The sequence below is a fragment of the Oncorhynchus mykiss genome, chromosome 10 (genome assembly GCF_013265735.2).
Source record: "Oncorhynchus mykiss isolate Arlee chromosome 10, USDA_OmykA_1.1, whole genome shotgun sequence".
NCBI lineage: Eukaryota > Metazoa > Chordata > Actinopteri > Salmoniformes > Salmonidae > Oncorhynchus > Oncorhynchus mykiss.
The window spans coordinates 56,148,459-56,173,291 of record NC_048574.1 but is presented as its reverse complement, the minus strand read 5'-3'; the positions used below and the strand labels follow the sequence as shown (position 1 = coordinate 56,173,291).

General features: G+C 45.1%; 1 protein-coding gene across 2 annotated transcripts in view; it reads left to right on the top strand.

Annotated features, from left to right (window-relative positions):
- Positions 1 to 24,833, top strand: part of ctnna2 (catenin (cadherin-associated protein), alpha 2) — a 672,433-nt gene that overhangs the window by 474,054 nt on the left and 173,546 nt on the right. The gene's annotated exons all lie outside the window — the stretch shown is intronic.

Below are 24,833 nucleotides of genomic sequence, written 5' to 3'. Positions count from 1 at the left end.
CTCTCGCTCGATTTCAGTTTGAAACATTTCCATATTCAAAAGGGGCCGGGCTTAAAACCGGGGCTTTATTGAAGCTCAGAATCTCTCTCTCGCTCTCTCTCTCTCACCCTCCCAGTAATAAATTGAAACCATCTACAATATCTGCTTCTTCTCTTCTTGTAGAATTCAGTCTCCCTCATTATTGCTGATGAATATTCCACTAATGATTGAAAGGATGTTCTATATGCATTCTATCCCTCCAGCTGAGAAATGTGCCAAACTCCTGGCTGAACCAATGGGGCTGATGCTGCATAATTACATAACAATGCAGATGCCATAATAATAATGTTATGAAATAAGATGTATGATTTGTGATCAATGTTATTATATGCATTGATTATACACACTTATTCACACATATATTGGTAACTTATGCAGCTGTACAGTTTATAGTGCCTCATTTGAATATGGTGTACAGTGCATTCGGAAAGTATTCAGACCCTTTGATTCTTTTCACATTTTGTTATATTACAGCCTTATTCTAAAATGGATTACATTTTTTTTTAAATACTCAGCAATCTACACACAATACCCCATAATGATAAAGTGAAAACAGGTTTGTAGAATTTTTTGCAATTTATTAAATATAAAAACAGAAATACCTTATTTATATAAGTATTCAAGCACTTGAGATTCGAAATTGCGCTCAGGTGCATCCTGTTTCCATTGATCATCCTTGAGATGTTTCTACAACTTGATTGGAGTCCACCTGTGGTAAATTCAATATATTGGACATGATTTGGAAAGGCACACACTTGTCCAAATAAGGTCCCACAGTTGACAGTCCATGTCAGAGCCAAAACCAAGCCATGAGGTTGAAGTAATTGTCCGTAGAGCTCCAAGACAGAATTGTGTTGAGGCACAGATCTGGGGAAGGGCACCGAAAAATGTCTGCAGCTTTGAAGGACCCCAAGACCACAGTGGCCTCCATCATTCTTAAATGGAAGAAGTTTGGAACCAGCAAGACTCTTCCTAGAGCTGGCCGCAAGGCCAAACTGAACAATCGGGGGGGAAGGGCTTTAGTCAGGGACTCTACAATTCACACACTGTGATTAAGCTCTTTGCATTGATATGTCCTAGCTTTTATTTCCTTGTCCATTGAACTGAAAAGAGTCAAACCAAACTCGATCAAGTAAATCTGCATTTGATAACACTGAATGCTGCCTGCCGTGTCTCTTTCATCACGGTTGTTTGAGGACTCGGCTGTCCAGTGCGAGTCCAGATTTGATCTGTTGCCACTTAGAGACGGACAGCGTAACGTAATATTTTCCTCTCAGGAGGTCCCCACGCTCCCAGCTCCTAGGGTTCCCTGGTTCATGGATCCCGTCCGTCTTTCCCAACCCTTGTCATCTCACTCCTGTTAAATTCCAAGGACAATGGGCTGTGACAAATCTGACAATTTGGTCCCTTACATGACGTAATCATGCCACCCTCCCTCCCTCCCTCCTTTCTGACAGCAGACATAACTTTTACATCATGCCTCCTTGCTGGGCGTTCTGCTGTGAAATAAAGGATTTAATCAGGAAGTAAAAAGTGCTATGTCGGCCCTGACTCATCTGGTAATTGGCGTGTCGGTCTGTCTACACAGAAGACCAGGGAAACATCGTCAGCAGCTAGCGAGGGTTACTATACCAGGACTCGTATTCCTAAAGTGTCTAATAAAGAATGGTGATCTAGGATCAGTTTTGCTTTTTTTTTTTTTTACATAATGAAGATGATTATATGGACAGGGGGGACCTGATCCTAGATCTGCACTCCTACTCTGAAATTCTAAATTACTATTTGTCTAAGGAAAGCCATCAACAGTTCCTAGACCTGGGTTTACTAGCAGCAGTTATAGGAAAGTTAGACGGCGACAGAGAACCTACTCTCACCTTTGCTTTACCTCTGCTGTCACTCATTTCTCATTCATAATTAAGTAACCGATTTAACTGACATTCACGACTGACACATTCACACTGCAGCTATTCCAACAAAGATTAGCCAATTTGAAGGAGCAGCGTCGTGCTGTTTTGAGCTCTGAATGCCAAAGACTTATCTTGAGCACTCGTTAATGATGCTCCACCCAAACATGTTCCTTCGCCTTCTTATGTTTTTCTGTTGTTGTTGCTGTTTTCACGCCTTGAGAGTGGTGCCACTGCAAAGCTTTCACAGCAGGAAGAGGCATATAATGCACCAGGAGGGGGGAGAAATAAAACTATGGAATGTGGACGACGTCTCCCAGTCAGATATATCTCTCTCCTGCTCGTCTATCTCAGCCCATTTCTCTTCAGCCCCGTAATGGATGGATGGCTGCACCAGCTAATGAGTTGGTAGCACCGTAATGACTTAACACAGCAAACAGGAGATAGGAGTAACCCGGGCCATCCGTTTTAGACTTTTTAAGAGGTTGTGGATGTGGAGAGAGCAGACACGTGTGCAGGTGCGTGCGTGCATGGACATGCACACACAACCATGCATGCACCTATACACAAGCACACGCAATCCTATTAAAGATGGGCGGTGGGGGCAGATAGGCATCTCGACTCATCTGAACGATAACCTTCATTTGTTCCTTCAAACCACGCCATTGATTCTTCTGGTGGGGTTGACTCAACTATAGGGAGGATAGCAGCGTTTGGGGAAACTAGGGCATTACCCTTCCCTCCCCTTCTATTTTGATTCATGAACATTCAAAGAAACCAAGATGATTTTCTGTGTAATTTAGGAAAAGGGGGACATTCGACTGGAGAAAATTGGGAGGAGAACATGGCATGCTTCTTTTGCTGTGGGGACTTCCGCATCCCCGGAAATGAGACCGAAATGACAGAACGTCGTCTGAGAGCCCAGAGATGAAAATGCAGAACAAATTAAAACATCTCAAGTGAAATCGCCATCTCTGTGGAACTAATGTGTGGGCCAGTCAACTTTAGGGAGCGGGAGAGAGAGAGAGAGAGAGAGAGAGACTTTGTGTGCCGTGATTCATTCCTCTCTTCTTCCTTTTCTTCCGTTCTGAAAACTGCTGTCACGCTATCCGTGTAGCCCAGAGCAGCTCAGAGCGGCTCATCAGGGTGCAGAGAGGCCTACTCATCCCCATGTGAATGCCTACCCATGGGCGGCCAGGGAAGGTCAACATTGGCCCCTCTGTGGGACGTAGACAGACGTTCGTGACGAGAGCCCCCACAACAACAACAAAAAAAGTCCCCTTTCGCTCCATTTAAAGGTACTGTCTTTCGAAGGCATGTGAATATGTGAGCACAAGCACAAAATGTCCTCCAGCAAATGCTTTTATTACAAGCTAATTGCTGAACTGTCAACATTGACAGATATATTCAGTTTATGTTGCCTCACGCTGGAATCCAACCCCTTAACCCGGATGTTTCCTGTGCTCTGACACTCTGAACCACTGGTAACATGTCAGATGTGTTGCACTGTTGGGCTCAACTACAGTAGCTTTGCATTCTGAAAGAGACTCTCTTCTCCACACGCAAAATCCATCTTCGTTTGCCTTCTGTTTTGTGCTAATAGGTGTAGCGTGTCCTTCGCTAGGCTAATGCTAGGTTAATCAATGCAAACCACGCTAGGCAGTTACTGAGGACGTGGAATTAACAAAATAATAAGTTGGTGCTTACTGTTAATAAAACGTAGATTGTGTTTGTGTTGTTTACATTGGTTATGCGTAATCAACATACTATTATATTCCCTTCATTTTTTCTGCTCTATTAGCGATTTTATCTACGGTATGCTAACACAATGGATTTACTAAGGACGCTGGCTGGTTAGCGAACTTCTCACTTGCGTCATTCATTGCGCAAACGCTGAGCTCTGACGCTATTGCACTCACCAGCCTACCGGCCATGAAACTTTGCAGCCTTAATGTTTAACTCTTGACACCTAGATAGATACATGGGAGTTCATTCCTTCACCAGAGTGTAGATGAGACTCAAAAAAAATCCCAAATGGCCACCGCTGCCTGGCACTGTGGCGGATGGACATCGACAGACCCTCCGTGATTGAATGGACTAGACACCAGACTCTCACTGTAGAGAGTAGCCTGGTTCAACACACATCAATAACTCCAGACTAATGGCTATCGGCTTTAACCTCGTACATTCTCATTAGCTGTCATACCTGGACATGGCTACGAGACATACTCGATTCCCATTGGGCAATATGTTGGCTACTCTTCTCACTGCACTACCACCAAGGCTTCGTCTCAAATGACACCCTACTATGGAATAGGTGGTCTGGTTAAAAGCAGTGGCCTATGTAGGGAATAGGGTGCTCAGGCCAAAAGTAGTGCACTATCTAGAAAGTAGGGTGGCATTTTAAAAACATGTTGCGTTTGGTAAGGCTGTTTTTGATAGTAGAAGTATGTTGGGAGTGTTATTATCCATTTCCTCATTTACCCTTAGTCACCTTGGCTCTGCCGAGTTATAGAGATGCTGAAGTGTAAGTACCCCTTGAAGAATTACAGCCGTTATGCAATGGTGGTGGTTTCGGCTTAATCATTCTCTCGCAAGTTAATTACACTTGAGCTAGAGGAGAGATCAGCATTTAAGCTTTGTTTACAGCTACGTCTGATTGCCTTTGTCCTTTGCCTTTCTTAGAGTCCCCCTGACGAACATAGCCATTTTTTTTCTTCCCCGCATCGTCTTTGTCTTTTGTTTTTTTTTGTTGTGTATCTTGTTTTAAAAAAGGATATTGGTTGGCTGTCTCAGATTTGTGTCTGCTGCTGCAAAAGCCTGTCGCAATGTTCCCGGCCAATGTCAGATTTCTAATAGTTCCAGAGCCACAAAAGCTCCCCCTCGCACGGATAGCTAGCTGCCCGTAGCTCGTTCCTCTTGGTTGATAGAACTACTGATAGCCTCTTGACTGGGGTCTGAGTAGGGTCAACAAATAGCAGCATCAGATGCATCCCCTTCTTTTTGTTCCGACTCTTTTTCCTCACTTTTTCTATTACTTAACCCAATGGGTAGAACTGTGGCTTCTTATTGATTCTTGCCCTTGGCAGTAAACCATTTCCAGTGAGTCATTTCTTGTTGGTGGCCACAGCTGGCTCAGGCTGGCTCTCGAGTCCCACCGACCCATAAGGCTCTACGGCTAAGGCCGTATCTGGGTCCATGCGTAAGGTGCAATTTGGACACGGACACACACACGTGCAGTAGTCGTTTGTGTGTGTGTGTGTGTGTGTGTGTGTGTGTGTGTGTGTGTGTGTGTGTGTGTGTGTGTGTGTGCGCTTATGTCTGATAGTACTCAGTACATTCGTACTCAATAAGGGATCACTTGAGTCCACCTGTTCTTCTGTTAATGTCGCTGTCTGAAGAGGTCTTCTATCAGTGGAAATCTATGAAACTCGACCCTATCCTTCCACTATGTGTAGCACCTAATAAAAGGAATAGGGTGTCATTTGAGACCTAGTGTCATCCCTTTTCTCTGAGAGGATTTATTCAAGTCAGCGTTGTTGTGCGAGCCTCTAATTGTTCCGTTGAAATGTTGCCATTTATTAGCGTAGAGCAGAGGTATAACTTTTTCAACTGGTGCCAGAAATTGCCAGGAATCCGGGCGACCCACCCCACCACGAGTCTAATCACAACCTTAAAATCGGTACATTTCGATTTTCACATCAACAAATAACCTTCAATTCATTACATGTTCATCTCTCTTATCAAAAGTAAGAGAACCAATACATTTATTGACCTTTTTTTCATTTTTATTTTCCTTTTTTTTCTCAAAAATGTTTATATATTGTTCAAAATAGTTTGTACTCTTAATTTTTGGTTCCCAAATTTGCAATTCCCGACCCCGACTTTGAATACCACTGGCAGATAGGGATACAATGCCATTGGTGCCATCAGATCAGCTTGTTGGGACATTTCATTGGTGAAAACAGTATTGACAGTGAACTTGTCCTCGTGGCAGGAGCTCTTATATGGCAGTGGAAGAGTTTTTTGTCCTCGTTCAAATTAGCACAACGCTCTAGTCAACCGAGCAAAGCATGTCTATCGAGTACACGTCTCCCAATTATACTCTCCCAATTATGTTCTTTCCAGTGTGATGGAAAGTACACATTTTCAGTGGGACAATGTATTTGTGAATCAAAGAGAAAAGTTGTTTAATAGCAATTTGAAATCCATCATCTGGAAAAGTGTGGACTAGACAAACTATCGAAGATGTTTTGTGCAGTAGAAGTTGTATATAGATGGGCTTCACACACATGGACACACACACACACACACACACACACACACACACACACACACACACACAACATGACACATCATTAAAGCGACACCCAAACAGGCATGATTCCCATGCATACCCCCCCCCCTTCCCCCTTCACTTAATTACTCCCTCACTGTCCTCCCTGTCTGTCTCTCACTCTGCCTCCGCCTCGTCAGCATCACATTGAGTTGATAGAGTGGTCTGCCTCGGCCTGCCTCGTCATCAGATTAAGTTGACAGAGGGTTCGCCAGAGACTCATAATTAACAGCCTCCTGATTACAGATCCATTATTTAAATCCACTATTGGATCAGAGGGAGTTCGGCTGCCTGACGCACCTCGACAAAACAGGCCAGATGATGATGGCTAATTGGCCCTCTGCTGAGATAATGTGGACGGGCAGGAGAAGGACGGGTGGGGAAGGGGGTCAGTGCACAGAGCTACCCAGAAAGGGGCTGCCGTATGCGGGAAGGGGGGGGGGGGCTGCCATGGAGGGTAACCTCCAGCAGATGGCAATTCCATTCACAACTCTCAGTTATAGGCTACAGTTGGTCATCTCTGGGCTGGATGGGTGGGGAGTTTTCTACTGCAGGATGTAGGCCCTGCTTTTGTTGGTTATTGTGAAATGTGAGGATTTATAAGATTTGAATAGCATTTTCTGATTGGGAGACTTCAATATCAGTACTCTCCAAGAAATGGTTGGCTGCCTACTGTATGTGACTAAAGTGCTAGTCATTGTAGCTGCTCATAACTGTATGTGGAGAGAAAAAACATCCTTCCAGCCAGTCAAAATGAAACGTCTGATTACTTGATCAAAAGTTGTTTGCCTACGTTGAAACGTCTGCCCATCTCCCTCACCCCTTCCCCGCTCCAGAGACGCCCCGTTATCGACAGGGGGGTGCAGTATACGAAACAAAGACACTGGGAACACCAGGAGCCTCAGCGGCAACCAGGGCATGTCACGACAGGAACAAGCCTGTCGCCCCGGGTAACACCTCCCCGGAGATGTGTTCCGGTGCTGATGCTTTGTGTGTGCCTCAGTAAACATCTGGGTGCTGGGCTTGGGAAATCGATTTATTCAGTTTCTTCTTCGTCGTCACTGATTGGAGGCCAGGCGGTTTCGTGCCAACCATGCAGTTGACACGGTGGGGTGGTGATGCCCAAATGCCGGTCTTTAACCCATTCACTATCCATGATAATGATGACCAATTCAGTTTCCCCTCTGCAAATCAATACAGTTTATTCAATGCATGATGCGTTGATGCATTCATGGTGCAGGAAATGACTCAAAGTTTTGTTTTGTCAGTAGCCTAATTAACAACAGTAAAAGGTCACGATTAAGAGGGTAACTTGAGGGTAACTTGTGTTGAAAAAGCCCATGCGAGAGGAACATGCCATACCGCACCCCCCCCGCAGCCCCCGCAAGGAAGGGGGGCCCACAAGCTCTGGTGGCCCATGCACCTGTCATCGATGTATATTGTTTAAACTTGTATATATCAATTTGACAGTAACCCTCCAAAAAGTCAGTCATAAACCATTTTCATTTCCATATCTACTAGGAAGCTAAGTGTTTGTTTTCTTGGGTTCAGGAATGCGACTGAAAAAGTGTCTCAGGCCTTTGTAACTTATTGAAAGTGAGGGGATATTGCGTAGTCAAGGCTACAACGGTGCCCGTGTGATGAGTGGAGCTTACTCAGGTGTTCTACAGCTCCTATCAGGCCAAGAGCCTAATGCTTCCTAGGTAGTTCTTTACGAGTTGTAGTTTAGAAAACAATTTCTCACAGAAGCGACAGTTACATGGATGGTAAGAACAGCATGATTGCCGTAGCAACGTCAGGGAAACTGTGCAGACGGGTGTGGTACTTCAAGCACAGCAGTTCTGAAACGTCTTCAATTGAGCCTCTCGTTCTCCTTGATCGCCGGCTTCAACACGTTATCGATGGAGATTACGTGTATATATAGGAAGCACTGGGGGCTGGTCGCCTGGATACTGGACACACTATAGGTTGGCAGAATCAAACAGATTATCATCTTTAGCGGTTTGCGATTTTGTTCTGATGAACTGGTGTTTGCATTAACATCTGCTAACCACGTGTATGTGACCATTAACAGATCATTTGATTGTGTTGCAATATCAACAGTCCTTTATCTCCAGTATACAGTATGTTGGCATGCGTCATTCAAGACTAAGTTTAAGTTGTGTGCAGCGCAATGGACGTATAATGCACAAATATTCAGGAATGAATTTGTTGCATGGCAATACTCCGTATCGGAAATAGTCGGGCTCGCAACCTGGACCTAAAGCCTGCGGTGAAAACATTTGCACACAAAAATGCAAGGCGACGCAGTCGCATACTGTAGCTACTGTAGGCCTCTACGTTGTTAGGCTATTTCATGTGTCATTTTTTTTTTTTTTTTTTAAGTTTATAAATAGCAACTAAATATGGTATATAGCTATAGATAGTGGGCTACACTGCATAATAAAACAATCCCCGGGGGGGAGGGGGGAGGGGGGGCCGACCTCTGACCAGTGGGGAGGAAGCCCATCTGTTATTTTGTGTGGGTCTGTGGCTGTAGTCTTCTCTGTGCCTTGTGTTCTAGCATCCTACATTTGGATGTTCTATCCGTTTCATGCAAATGGGTTCCTGTGTGTAAGTGCGCGTGTATGTGTACCTTTTTGTCGTGTGTGTGTGTGTGTGTGTGTGTGTGTGTGTGTGTGAGAGAGTCAGTGTGTATGTATGAATGTGTCCCTCTGCTTATTGTGAGAGTGTGTGTGTGTGTGTGTGTGTGTGTGTGTGTGTGTGTGTGTGTGTGTGTGTGTGTGTGTGTGTGTGTGTGTGTGTGTGAGAGTCAGTGTGTATGTATGAATGTGTCCTTCTGCTTATTGTGAGAGAGTGTGTGTGTGTGTGTCTGCTTCCCAGCGGTGTGCTAGGCTATAATGGCACCGGCATCAGAAAAAAAATGTTGTATCAAACACTGTGTCTGCGTCCAAAGGCACCCTATTCCCTTTATAGTGCCCTACTTTTGTCGGGGAATAAGGGTTCCATTTGGGACGCACGCCGTGCTGCTGCTGTTGTGTCCTTAGTGCCTCGCGCCAGTCGACCAGGGGGGAACTTTGTTCTGCCTGTCGGATGAGTCAGAGTACGCCTCTCACCAGCTTCCGCTGTGTACATCTTTGATAGCTCTGATGGCCCAGAAAAGAGGGAGAAAGAGCATCAAACTCTGCCACCCAAAATGTACCCCCCCGCCGCCTGCCCAACTCCATCCATTCCCTGCCTGCCAGAGCTCCCCAACCTCATTTACGTTTTAGCAAAGCATCTGGGCCCGTCTTTATACCTCTTCTCAGAGTAGGCATGCTGATCTAGGATCAGTTTTGTCTTCTAAATTATAAATGATAAGATTACAAGGACAGCGAGACCTGATCCTAGATCCAGCACAGAGCTATATCAATGCGGGTGCTGGCTTCTCTCTCTTCCAGTATGCGTCTTACATTGTTCAATTCAAACACAGGAGGTCAAATAGACTATCCAAACTGTAATCTATTCTCCTTTTCTGCAATGACTTTCATTTGACATGTTGACAGTGTTTTGACCATAAGTCCTTTATCAGGTCTGCGTTGTTCACATCCCAGGCTGCACTAGATGTACATGTTTACTGTTCACATCCCAGGCTGCACTAGATGTACATGTTTACTGTTCACATCCCAGACTGCACTAGATGTACATGTTTACTGTTCACATCCCAGGCTGCACTAGATGTACATGTTTACTGTTCACATCCCAGACTGTACTAGATGTACATGTTTACTGTTCACATCCCAGACTGCACTAGATGTACATGTTTACTGTTCACATCCCAGACTGTACTAGATGTACATGTTTACTGTTCACATCCCAGACTGTACTAGATGTACATGTTTACTGTTCACATCCCAGACTGCACTAGATGTACATGTTTACTGTTCACATCCCAGACTGTACTAGATGTACATGTTTACTGTTCACATCCCAGACTGTACTAGATGTACATGTTTACTGTTCACATCCCAGACTGCACTAGATGTACATGTTTACTGTTCACATCCCAGACTGTACTAGATGTACATGTTTACTGTTCACGTCCCAGACTGCACTAGATGTACATGTTTACTGTTCACATCCCAGACTGTACTAGATGTACATGTTTACTGTTCACATTCCAGGCTGCACTAGATGTACATGTTTACTGTTCACATCCCAGGCTGCACTAGATGTACATGTTTACTGTTCACATCCCAGACTGTACTAGATGTACATGTTTACTGTTCACATCCCAGGCTGCACTAGATGTACATGTTTACTGTTCACATCCCAGACTGCACTAGATGTACATGTTTACTGTTCACATCCCAGACTGCACTAGATGTACATGTTTACTGTTCACATCCCAGGCTGCACTAGATGTACATGTTTACTGTTCACATCCCAGACTGTACTAGATGTACATGTTTACTGTTCACATCCCAGGCTGCACTAGATGTACATGTTTACTGTTCACATCCCAGGCTGCACTAGATGTACATGTTTACTGTTCACATCCCAGGCTGCACTAGATGTACATGTTTACTGTTCACATCCCAGGCTGCACTAGATGTACATGTTTACTGTTCACATCCCAGGCTGCACTAGATGTACATGTTTACTGTTCACATCCCAGGCTGCACTAGATGTACATGTTTACTGTTCACATCCCAGACTGCACTAGATGTACATGTTTACTGTTCACATCCCAGACTGTACTAGATGTACATGTTTACTGTTCACATCCCAGGCTGCACTAGATGTACATGTTTACTGTTCACATCCCAGGCTGCACTAGATGTACATGTTTACTGTTCACATCCCAGACTGTACTAGATGTACATGTTTACTGTTCACATCCCAGACTGTACTAGATGTACATGTTTACTGTTCACATCCCAGACTGCACTAGATGTACATGTTTACTGTTCACATCCCAGGCTGCACTAGATGTACATGTTTACTGTTCACATCCCAGACTGCACTAGATGTACATGTTTACTGTTCACATCCCAGACTGTACTAGATGTACATGTTTACTGTTCACATCCCAGGCTGCACTAGATGTACATGTTTACTGTTCACATCCCAGGCTGCACTAGATGTACATGTTTACTGTTCACATCCCAGACTGTACTAGATGTACATGTTTACTGTTCACATCCCAGACTGTACTAGATGTACATGTTTACTGTTCACATCCCAGACTGCACTAGATGTACATGTTTACTGTTCACATCCCAGGCTGCACTAGATGTACATGTTTACTGTTCACATCCCAGACTGCACTAGATGTACATGTTTACTGTTCACATCCCAGGCTGCACTAGATGTACATGTTTACTGTTCACGTCCCAGGCTGCACTAGATGTACATGTTTACTGTTCACATCCCAGACTGCACTAGATGTACATGTTTACTGTTCACATCCCAGACTGCACTAGATGTACATGTTTACTGTTCACATCCCAGGCTGCACTAGATGTACATGTTTACTGTTCACATCCCAGACTGCACTAGATGTACATGTTTACTGTTCACATCCCAGTCTGCACTAGATGTACATGTTTACTGTTCACATCCCAGACTGCACTAGATGTACATGTTTACTGTTCACATCCCAGACTGCACTAGATGTACATGTTTACTGTTCACATCCCAGACTGCACTAGATGTACATGTTTACTGTTCACATCCCAGACTGCACTAGATGTACATGTTTACTGTTCACATCCCAGACTGTACTAGATGTACATGTTTACTGTTCACATCCCAGGCTGCACTAGATGTACATGTTTACTGTTCACATCCCAGACTGCACTAGATGTACATGTTTACTGTTCACATCCCAGACTGTACTAGATGTACATGTTTACTGTTAACATCCCAGACTGTACTAGATGTACTGTTCACTGGCTGTGTGGCTCTCGTGTACCCAGGCTCACCGGTGGGAAGGAGAGCTGGGCATTGTGTCTTGGCACTCAGGGGTTAATAATGCAGTTTGTGTGTGTGTGCGTGTGTGTGTGTGTCTGTGTATGCAAAGAGCAGATATGGAGATGATGACGTGCTCCCCTGTGGCATTGGCTTCAGACCCACTGCTCTCAGTACAGAGTAGTATAGACACGACCCTGCAGCCCTGCGTGTATGTGGCGGGGGAAGCGTGTAGAGTGTATTACTGTATAAAGGCCCAATGTCCAGCATTGTTTGTTAGCGCATCATTAGTGCTGTAATAACCTGGGAACGTGGCAATAGGCTGGGAACAAGACTATATAATGGTGCATGTGTTTGGGTTCACGCCCCAACAGGTACAGAATAAGATTCACGCACACAGTGGTCTGGAGTGGCTCAGTTCGTAGAGCACGGTGTCAGTAATGCCAGGATCGTCGGTTTGATTCCCGCTGGAGCCACCTGTAATGAGAATATATCCATGTGCTACTGCAAGTTGATCTGGATAAATGGCATAGATTTAAGCAAAATAGCATTACTATTGTAATACGGAGTGTGTTCCTCTTCCTGTTCATCACGGACAAACTGAAATGGTCCACCCACACAGACAGCGTGGTGAAGGAGGCGCAACAGCGCCTCTTCAACCTCAGGAGGCTGAAGAAATTTGGCTTGTTACAAGAAAAAACTTTTACAGATGCACAATCGAGTATCACAGCCTGGTACGGAAACTGCTCCGCCCACAACCGTAAGGCTCTCTAGAGAGTAGTGGGGTCAAACTACCTGCCCTCCGGGACACCTACACCACCCGATGTCACAGGAAGGCCAAAAGGATCAAAAAAACCTCCCGAGCCACTGCCTGTTCACCCCGCTATCATCCAGAAGGTGAGGTCACCTGTATGATGACCTGCATCTGTACGTGCATCAAAGCTGGGACCGAGAGACTGAAAAACAGCTCCTATCTCAAGGCCATCAGACTGTTTAACAGCCATAACTAACATTGACTGGCTGCTGCCAACATACTGACTCAAATCTCTAGCCACTTTAATAATTTAAAAAAGGATGTAATAAATGTATCACTAGTCACTTTAAACAATGCCACTTTATATAATGTTTACACACCCTACATTACTCATCTCACACTCTACTCTATACCATCTACTGCATCTTGCCTATGCCGTTCAGCCATCGCTCATCCATATATTTATATGTACATATTCTCATTCATTATTTTACAATTGTGTGTATAAGGTGGTTGTTGTGAAACTGTTAGATATCACTGCACGGCCGGAGCTAGATCGCTACACTCGCATTAACATCTGCTAGCCATGTGTATGTGACCAATAAAATTGGATTGGATTTATTATGTCATGGTTGACGTTTTTGGGGTTCACTTCCCAACAGGTGCTGGATAATACACGCAGGGTGTTGAAGGAGCGTTTAGCTTCTACGTTACTCAACATCAGAACGACTTGCTCGTTTGTCAAGACAAGGCAGAGGGAATTATATTTGTATAGGTACAGCTGAAAGTATAGGCTGAAAATGTCCAATCCATGGAAATGTCAATCAGACCGCTAACACCTCCCCCTTAACGCGCCAGCCAATGACGTTTTAGCACACACGGCATCGGGTTTGCCGACACAACGATGTCGTTTCTCACCGAGTTGAGGCAATCGTTTTTGTCACACTCTTATTCCTGTGTGTTTTCTTTTTCTTTCTTGGAATTGGCGTGAAGGTCACAGGAAAAGGGGAAGGGCTGTCTTTCTTGACCCCTTTTCGTTTGTTTAATAGTCGTTGCATTATGTGCGTGTTAAAAGCCTTGGGTATGTGAGGTGTAGTTTGCCTCTGGGTGTCAAGGCATTTTGTTTGTCTTTTAGAAGTCGTTTCTGTTGACGTTTTTTTCCCCCCGCCATGAATCATTCAGTCCGTGTCCACTTCATTCGAGAGTCTCGTCATGTCATGGAAAATCAAGGGGGACACTGGGGGAAAGAGCGTTGTTTGATGATAGCTGCTGTTGAGGAAGAAACCGTTTCAAATTGCAGTATTTTCCGCCTCAGTCGCTTTACATAGGGGGAATTCGAGGGATGAGTATAGACCTAAAATGTGATTGGCACTTGATAAAATGATTCTGACAGCAGCCAACCGGTGACATCTGGCACTTGAGATATGTCGGAGAAGACAGAGAGAGAGTGGTGGATAGAGAGATCTTCCATTCAGATCTTCAACACTTGTATGTTTGTCAATTATGTGCTTTGTGTTGATTTGTAAATACTTATTAGAGAGAGAGAGTATTAATTTAGATAATTTTATAATAGTCATATATTCAGTATCCTTGAATTTTTCCACATGTTGTTACGTTACAGCCTTATTCTAAAATGGATTCAATAAAAAATACACACAGTACCCTATAATTATGAAGTGAAAACAAGTTTTTAGAAATTTTACCAAATGTATTTAAGATAGAAAAAAGAAATACCTTATTTACATAAGTACTCAGATCCTTTGCTATGAGACTCGAAATTGAGGTCAGGTGCATCCTGTTTGTATTGATCGTCCTTGAGATGTTTCTACAACTTGACTTGAGTCCAACTGTGGTAAATTCAAATCACAACTGTCTATAAAAGGTACCACAGTTGACAGTAGATGTCACAGCAAAAACCAATTCATGAGGTCGAAGGAATTGTCCGTAGAGCTCCGAGACAGGATTGTATCGAGGCACAGATCTGGGGAAGGGTACCAAAACATTCATGCAGCATTGAAGGTCCACAAGAACACAGTGCCCTCCATCATTCTTAAATGGAAGAAGTTTGGAACCAGCAAGACTCTTCCTAGAGCTGGCCGCAAGGCCAAACTGAACAATCGGGGGGGAGGGCTTTGGTCAGGGAGTTGACAAAGAACCCGATGGTCACTCTGAAAGAGCTCTAGAGTTCCTCTGTGGAGATGGGAGAACATTCCAAAAGGACAACCATCTCTACAGCAGTCCACCAATCAGTCCTTTATGGTACAGTGGCCAGACAGAAGCCACTCCTCAGTAAAAGCCACATGACAGCCTGCTTGGTGTTTGCCAAAAGGAACTCTTTGGCCTGAATGCCAAGCGACACGTCTAGAGGAAACCTGGCACCATCGCTACAGTGATGCATAGTGGTTGCAGCATCATGCTGTGGGGATGTTTTTCAGCGGCAGGGACTGGGAGGCTAGTCAGGTTTGAGGCAAAGATAAACTGAGAAAAATACAGAGATATCCTTGATGAAAACCTGCTCCATAGCGCTCAGAACCTCAGACTGGGGCGAAGGTTCACCTTCCAAAAGGACAATGACCCTAAGCAGGGGTGGCTTCTGGACAAGTCTCTGAATGTTCTTGAGTGTCCCAGCCAGAGCTTGGACTTGAACCCAATCGAACATCTCGGGAGAGACTTGAAAATAGCTGTGCAGTAACGCTCCCCATCCAACCTGACCGAGCTTGAGAGGATCTGCAGAGAAGAATGGGAGAAACTCCCCAAATACAGGTGTGCCAAGCTTGTAGCGTCACACCCAAGATGACTCAATGCTGTAGTCGCTGCCAAAGGTGCTTCAACCAAGTACTGAGTAAAGGGTCTGAATACTTATGTAAATGTGATATTTCATTTTTTTAAATTATAAATTAGCAAAAGTTTCCAAAAAAACAACTGTTTTTGCCTTGTCGTTATGGGGTATTGTGTGTAGATTGATGAGGAGGGGAAAAATTGTTTTAATACATTTTACAATAAGGCTGTACGTAACAAAATGTGGAAAAGAACACTTTCCAAAGGCACTGTATCTACAATACATTGGTTTACACGATATTGGTTTATATTGATAAGCTGTTTGATCAACTCTTTCCTTTACAGTAGTGGATCATTTTTTAGACATGTTGCCTGGATGCTAATGTCCTTCTAGAGTTATAATATGTACTTATTTGGAGGTAACGGCAAAACGAAAAAGAATAACGGTCATTCCTGGGCTTTGAGCGTAGACAATGTCAAGAGCTCGGGTCAATGTCAAGAGTCGACTGTATGGTTTTACCGATTGAGCACGAAACATCTTTTTGTAAAAATATTTATAATGTGATGCGTAGCGATGATACCATGTTGCAGGGGTGGGATGTAACAAAGGGACAGTTACGGAGGATGGAGGATCAAACCCCCTGCGAGCGATGGTGGCATTTTCAATTTGACATGATGGAGGGTGTCATTATCAAAGAACCCAGCCCAGCATTTCCAGAGTCATAATTAGGAATGAATCAAACTCCACAAAGTGCTTCTGATCGGAAGGTTTTGGGACGCCGTAATTGCGGCAACACCACCTCAGAAACAGCTTGAAATTGATTTGTTATTGTCCCAAAAAAAAATGTATTAAAGTCTAGGTCCTAGAGTTTCTCTCGTTCTGGTCACGTGGTAAGAACAAACTCCCATGCTTAACCATACTAAATGCGTCCCCAGTTAGTAAAACTGGACAAAACCGCAACCCATTGGGATTGTTCAACCAGTTTTGCCACCAGGTACGAGTGCTGTAGTCTGACATTGTGCATAAAGACTCAGTAAATAGAACAATCCCCATTATAGTCCATTGAAATCTTGTGGAGTAAACCACACTCCTTTCCTTGGGCCTGTCTGATTTGGCACCCATCAGCAGAAGGTAAATCCCCCTGACAAGACAAAATAAATCCTCAGCCCCCTGACTTCTTCTCTTCTTCTGCTTCCCGCTCTCTTTCGTTGACGTGCCGAACAATGACAAGTGGAGCCTATTTTTCGCACGTCATTTTCCATATTGCTGTTTACCGTCGGCCCTGTTTAATATTCATAATTAAGTGTCCTCCTCTACCATTTAGAGGCCGGTCAATGTCAATTATTGGGTGTTTACTCTTGGACTGCAGGAGTGAACGCGGCAGAGCCCTTACAGCCCATCTGAGAGGAGCCTTGACCCCTTCTCGACTTTTGGTTAGCAACCAAATTAGCATTAGCTCTGCCAGTGCTAGGCTGTCTTTTTTTCTCTTTCTCACTCTCTTTCTGTCTTTGCTGCAATATTAGCAATATCACCACTCGTTACTGTATATAGCCTGTTTTTTTACTGTTGTTTTATTTCTTTACTTACCTATTGTTCACCTAACACTTTTTTTTTTGCGTTATTGGTTAGAGCCTGTAAGTAAGCATGGCACTGTAAGGTCTACACCTGTTGTACTCGGCGCACGTGACAAATACACTTTGATTTGATTTGATCATTTTTTGAAAGTTAGCCATTGTGTTAGCGGTGAAGCATAGCGTAGCTTCAGCTGTCACGTCAGCAATATTGTAAGCAGTAATGTAGTGTCTATGAAGGTGTTAGTTGGTATGAGCGCCAACCTTTGCGAATAACATACTAGCTACAACAATACGTCTCAGCGGAGCCTCAACCCTATCAGTCTCTCACTCTCACTCCTTCCATTTCCTCTGAGAGGTGCCCCGGATAATTAACACTGTATCTTCCAGAGTGGAGGCCTGACCCTGTCAGACCCTCATGAAGTGTAGCGGGCACAGGAGGAATCCCTGGGGCAATCCTGACTACTTCCCAGTAGGTTCCTCAAAGGGCTCTGCCATGCTGGTCGGAGGCCTCCCTTCTCCAGCTGTTTTCCAGGCTGTAGCAGCTGGTGCTGCTGGCCAGGCCAACATGGGACCTGCTGATGATCTCATCATCCTCAGACAGTGTATCTACATCAGCGTGACACAGTAATAGCGTAACGCTGTTTTCAAGGTTATAAAGGGATTTATCACTGAGAAAGATGTGTAGCGCTACTGTTATGTGTATTTTATGGAGGAAAGTGTAGTCATTTTTAGATTACACAATATTTATTATATTCTTTTTTTTGTTAAAACGGTACTTTGTGAAGAGTTGGTTTGAAGGCTAATAGTTAAGATATAACACTTTTGATGATTCCTACAACAGACTTTGAGTGACGGTTGTTAAAGGAGAAAGTGGGATGCAGGCTTTTATCGACTTTCCTCAGAATCCGAGAGGTTGTCTCTCAATTTTCAAGGCTGGATTGTTTTCTGTCTGCAGACGAAGACTGTTTAAAAAAAAAAAAATACATCATACATCATTGTGTTGTTTAACAGAGGGCAGTAACAGCGAGTGGGGAAAACCACTGGGGAATCCAAGCGAGAGAAAAAAAATATTGCAACCAGTCCGGTGAAGTCCACAAAGCATATTGCATGTACCAGACCTACAGCATGGTCAAGCAAGGTAATGTTTCCCACACTACTACTAAACAACTATTCTTTTAGAACCACGGAGAGTTGCCGCTAGTCGCTAAACAGGTGCTGCTTCCACTATTCCAGCACTATTTCAACATCATCAAATCCCCTCTGCTTAGTCTAACACAGTGACAACTAAAAGACACCGCAAACAATTGAATCCAATCAACGTAAGGTAAATATGACATGGCTGTCCATGGTGCTGATTTCTTTGTGTACGTGTGTGTGTGTGTGCGTGTGCATGCACACTGGTAGAAAAAAACATGTTGATTCACCTTACTTGTAGAGAAACACCAATGCCATCCTCCTCTCTTTCTTGTTGACGAAACGGTTTATCACTCTGTCATACAGTACACGCTTTTATTTTTTGTTGTCCTAGGCTATCTGGCTAATATGATTGCTCAGTAGCCTAACTTCCTTTCATGGGGCAATGATGAGCCTGCCTAGTTAACATTAGCCTTCTACATCTAGCTACATGTTGAGCTTTCCATCCTCTCAGGCCAGGGGGCACAATGTATGAATTTATGGCTGGATCAGAATCGCCCTTATAATCATTGCCAGGCCTAACATCAGTGCCTGACCTCACTAATGCTCTTGTGGCTGAATGGAAGCAAGTCCCCACAGCAATGTTCCAACATCTAGTGCAAAGCCTTTCCAGAACTCCATATTAATGCCCATGATTTTAGAATGAGATGTTCAATGAGCAGGTGTCCACATACTTTTGGTAATGTGAATCAAAGAAAAACTCGGAAAATATTTTTTTCCTGGTACATTTTTGGGGGAAGCTTGGCTTCCCTTGGCCTCCATGAATAGACACCACTGACAGAGATACCTCTTTGAAAGGATTTCAAATAAAAAGAACACAAAAGGGAAAAAAGAGATTCTCACCTCTCGTCTCTCTTACCTTATACAACAGACACACCACCTGACGTTCACACACGTTGAGCAAGTCAATATCCCCATTTTACAATATCAGAATATTTCCCAGTCCATGTGAGGCCTTTTGAGAGGGGAACGGCATGGTAGCACTAGTTGCCCTCCTTGAGTTCCATAAGTAGAAGGTTGAACCTTTTAGCAAATCACATGTTCTTCCGCTGTTTGACACACCCAGAGGGTGTGTGTGGTGCGTGTATGTGTGGGGTGTGTTCAAACATGCACCGAGACAACCTCCAGAGTAGTTACGCAAAATCACAGTGCACCAATCTGATCGTAGCTTGCACAGGCACCGAGCAAAAAATTAACCACTTGGTGAGAAGTGGATTGCGAAAGACAGCTAAAATGTATGGAGAAAAATTAGAAACAGGCAGAAAAGTGTGGTAGTGGGAAAATGCCCCTTCCAGGGCTCCAGCCGGTGCCAATTTGCTGAGTTCTAATCCTGGCTGTGGCCTAAGTGCAGTATCACTTAGACTGGGGGTCACCATGACTCGACCTGTGGGGAGGTGGGGAGGCGGGCTGGGAGACAGTGAGCAATGTGTCAACAGGCAATGCCATGGAGAGGGGAAGTGAGTGGGATTGGGGTGAGTAGGGTTACAGACATACGCCCTCCTGACCCACAGCAGTTAAGTGGTGTGTGTGTGTGTGTGTGTGTGTGCGCGTGCGCTACTACAAATTTGTATCTGCAGTTGTGCACCCGAGAGGGTTAAGAACCACATTCAGTTCCTCGTTCCTATTTGGATGTGCTGAAAGATATAGCCTAGCCCCTCAGCTCAGCTCCCCACTCTTGGGGGTCATGTATGGGCCCGAGACTAATGGAGTGGCCCCTTCCTGACGGTGATTTTTGTCTGACTCACCGCCACGATATCTCCCAGGTGCCCTGGGGCCATCGCCGAAGCGCATGGAAATCCCTCGCCGCCCTAAACGCAACGGCAGATCCCTCTAGCTGATCCATCACCGAGCGGTGGGAAATGAAATGAACTAATAAATGAAAGGAGCCATACGATGATGGAATGGGATTACATCGCCCAGGATTGAGAACAGTTCCTTAAACGGATTGACCAGGGCAGCCCATTCTATAGTGCACTGCTTTTGACCAGGGCAGCGTATTCTATAGTGCACTGCTTTTGACCAGGGCAGCCGATTCTATAGTCCACTGCTTTTGACCAGGGCAGCCTATTCTATAGTGCACTGCTTTTGACCAGGACAGCCTATTCTATAGTGCCTTGCTTTTGACCAGGGCAGCCTATTCTATAGTGCACTGCTTTTGACCAGGGCAGCCTATTCTATAGTGCACTGCTTTTGACCAGGGCAGCCTATTCTATAGTGCACTGCTTTTGACCAGGGCAGCCTATTCTATAGTGCACTGCTTTTGACCAGGGCAGCCTATTCTATAGTGCACTGCTTTTGACCAGGGCAGCCTATTCTATAGTCCACTGATTTTGACGGGGGCAGCCTATTCTATAGTGCACTGCTTTTGACCAGGGCAGCCGATTCTATATTGACTTGCTTTTGACCAGGGCAGCCTATTCTATAGTGCCTTGCTTTTGACCAGGGCAGCCTATTCTATAGTGCCTTGCTGTTGACCAGGGCAGCCTATTCTATAGTGCACTGCTTTTGACCAGGGCAGCCTATTCTATTGTGCCTTGCTTTTGACCAGGGCAGACTATTCTATAGTGCACTGCTTTTGACCAGGGCAGCCTATTCTATAGTGCCTTGCTTTTGACCAGGGCAGCCTATTCTGTAGTGCACTGCTTTTGACCAGGGCAGCCTATTCTATAGTGCACTGCTTTTGACCAGGGCAGCCTATTCTATAGTGCACTGCTTTTGACCAGGGCAGCCTATTCTATAGTGTACTGCTTTTGACCAGGGCAGCCTATTCTATAGTGCCTTGCTTTTGACCAGGGCAGCCTATTCTATAGTGCCTTGCTTTTGACCAGGGCAGACTATTCTATAGTGCACTGCTTTTGACCAGGGCAGCCTATTCTATAGTGCCTTGCTTTTGACCAGGGCAGCCTATTCTGTAGTGCACTGCTTTTGACCAGGGCAGCCTATTCTATAGTGCCTTGCTTTTGACCAGGGCAGCCTATTCTATAGTGCACTGCTTTTGACCAGGGCAGCCTATTCTATAGTGCCTTGCTTTTGACCAGGGCAGCCTATTCTGTAGTGCACTGCTTTTGACCAGGGCAGCCTATTCTATAGTGCACTGCTTTTGACCAGGGCAGCCTATTCTATAGTGCACTGCTTTTGACCAGGGCAGCCTATTCTATAGTGCACTGCTTTTGACCAGGGCAGCCTATTCTATAGTGCACTGCTTTTGACCAGGGCAGCCATTTCTATAGTGCACTGCTTTTGACCAGGGCAGCCGATTCTTTAGTGCACTGCTTTTGACCAGGGCAGCCATTTCTATAGTGCACTGCTTTTGAACAGGGCAGCCATTTCTATAGTGCACTGCTTTTGACCAGGGCAGCCTATTCTATAGTGCACTGCTTTTGACCAGGGCAGCCTATTCTATAGTGCACTGCTTTTGACCAGGGCAGCCTATTCTATAGTGCACTGCTTTTGACCAGGGCAGCCTATTCTATAGTGCCTTGCTTTTGACCAGGGCAGCCTATTCTGTAGTGCACTGCTTTTGACCAGGGCAGCCTATTCTATAGTGCCTTGCTTTTGACCAGGGCAGCCTATTCTATAGTGCACTGCTTTTGACCAGGGCAGCCTATTCTATAGTGCCTTGCTTTTGACCAGGGCAGCCTATTCTGTAGTGCACTGCTTTTGACCAGGGCAGCCTATTCTATAGTGCCTTGCTTTTGACCAGGGCAGCCTATTCTATAGTGCACTGCTTTTGACCAGGGCAGCCTATTCTATAGTGCCTTGCTTTTGACCAGGGCAGCCTATTCTATAGTGCACTGCTTTTGACCAGGGCAGCCTATTCTATAGTGCACTGCTTTTGACCAGGGCAGCCTATTCTATAGTGCACTGCTTTTGACCAGGGCAGCCTATTCTATAGTCCACTGATTTTGACCAGGGCAGCCTATTCTATAGTGCACTGCTTTTGACCAGGGCAGCCGATTCTATATTGACTTGCTTTTGACCAGGGCAGCCTATTCTATAGTGCCTTGCTTTTGACCAGGGCAGCCTATTCTATAGTGCCTTGCTGTTGACCAGGGCAGCCTATTCTATAGTGCACTGCTTTTGACCAGGGCAGCCTATTCTATTGTGCCTTGCTTTTGACCAGGGCAGACTATTCTATAGTGCACTGCTTTTGACCAGGGCAGCCTATTCTATAGTGCCTTGCTTTTGACCAGGGCAGCCTATTCTGTAGTGCACTGCTTTTGACCAGGGCAGCCTATTCTATAGTGCACTGCTTTTGACCAGGGCAGCCTATTCTATAGTGCACTGCTTTTGACCAGGGCAGCCTATTCTATAGTGTACTGCTTTTGACCAGGGCAGCCTATTCTATAGTGCCTTGCTTTTGACCAGGGCAGCCTATTCTATAGTGCCTTGCTTTTGACCAGGGCAGACTATTCTATAGTGCACTGCTTTTGACCAGGGCAGCCTATTCTATAGTGCCTTGCTTTTGACCAGGGCAGCCTATTCTGTAGTGCACTGCTTTTGACCAGGGCAGCCTATTCTATAGTGCCTTGCTTTTGACCAGGGCAGCCTATTCTATAGTGCACTGCTTTTGACCAGGGCAGCCTATTCTATAGTGCCTTGCTTTTGACCAGGGCAGCCTATTCTGTAGTGCACTGCTTTTGACCAGGGCAGCCTATTCTATAGTGCACTGCTTTTGACCAGGGCAGCCTATTCTATAGTGCACTGCTTTTGACCAGGGCAGCCTATTCTATAGTGCACTGCTTTTGACCAGGGCAGCCTATTCTATAGTGCACTGCTTTTGACCAGGGCAGCCATTTCTATAGTGCACTGCTTTTGACCAGGGCAGCCGATTCTTTAGTGCACTGCTTTTGACCAGGGCAGCCATTTCTATAGTGCACTGCTTTTGAACAGGGCAGCCATTTCTATAGTGCACTGCTTTTGACCAGGGCAGCCTATTCTATAGTGCACTGCTTTTGACCAGGGCAGCCTATTCTATAGTGCACTGCTTTTGACCAGGGCAGCCTATTCTATAGTGCACTGCTTTTGACCAGGGCAGCCTATTCTATAGTGCCTTGCTTTTGACCAGGGCAGCCTATTCTGTAGTGCACTGCTTTTGACCAGGGCAGCCTATTCTATAGTGCCTTGCTTTTGACCAGGGCAGCCTATTCTATAGTGCACTGCTTTTGACCAGGGCAGCCTATTCTATAGTGCCTTGCTTTTGACCAGGGCAGCCTATTCTGTAGTGCACTGCTTTTGACCAGGGCAGCCTATTCTATAGTGCCTTGCTTTTGACCAGGGCATCCTATTCTATAGTGCACTGCTTTTGACCAGGGCAGCCTATTCTATAGTGCCTTGCTTTTGACCAGGGCAGCCTATTCTATAGTGCCTTGCTTTTGACCAGGGCAGCCTATTCTATAGTGCACTGCTGTTGACCAGGGCAGCCTATTCTATAGTGCACTGCTTTTGACCAGGGCAGCCTATTCTATTGTGCCTTGCTTTTGACCAGGGAAGACTATTCTATAGTGCACTGCTTTTGACCAGGGCAGCCTATTCTATAGTGCCTTGCTTTTGACCAGGGCAGCCTATTCTGTAGTGCACTGCTTTTGACCAGGGCAGCCTATTCTATAGTGCACTGCTTTTGACCAGGGCAGCCTATTCTATAGTGCACTGCTTTTGACCAGGGCAGCCTATTCTATAGTGTACTGCTTTTGACCAGGGCAGCCTATTCTATAGTGCCTTGCTTTTGACCAGGGCAGCCTATTCTATAGTGCCTTGCTTTTGACCAGGGCAGACTATTCTATAGTGCACTGCTTTTGACCAGGGCAGCCTATTCTATAGTGCACTGCTTTTGACCAGGGCAGCCTATTCTATAGTGCACTGCTTTTGACCAGGGCAGCCTATTCTATAGTGCACTGCTTTTTACCAGGGCAGCCTATTCTATAGTGCACTGCTTTTGACCAGGGCAGCCTATTCTATAGTGCACTGCTTTTGACCAGGGCAGCCTATTCTATAGTGCACTGCTTTTGACCAGGGCAGCCTATTCTATAGTGCACTGCTTTTGACCAGGGCAGCCTATTCTATAGTGCACTGCTTTTGACCAGGGCAGCCTATTCTATAGTGCACTGCTTTTGACCAGGGCAGCCTATTCTATAGTGCACTGCTTTTGACCAGGGCAGCCTATTCTATAGTGCACTGCTTTTGACCAGGGCAGCCTATTCTATAGTGCACTGCTTTTGACCAGGGCAGCCTATTCTATAGTGCACTGCTTTTGACCAGGGCAGCCTATTCTATAGTGCACTGCTTTTGACCAGGGCAGCCT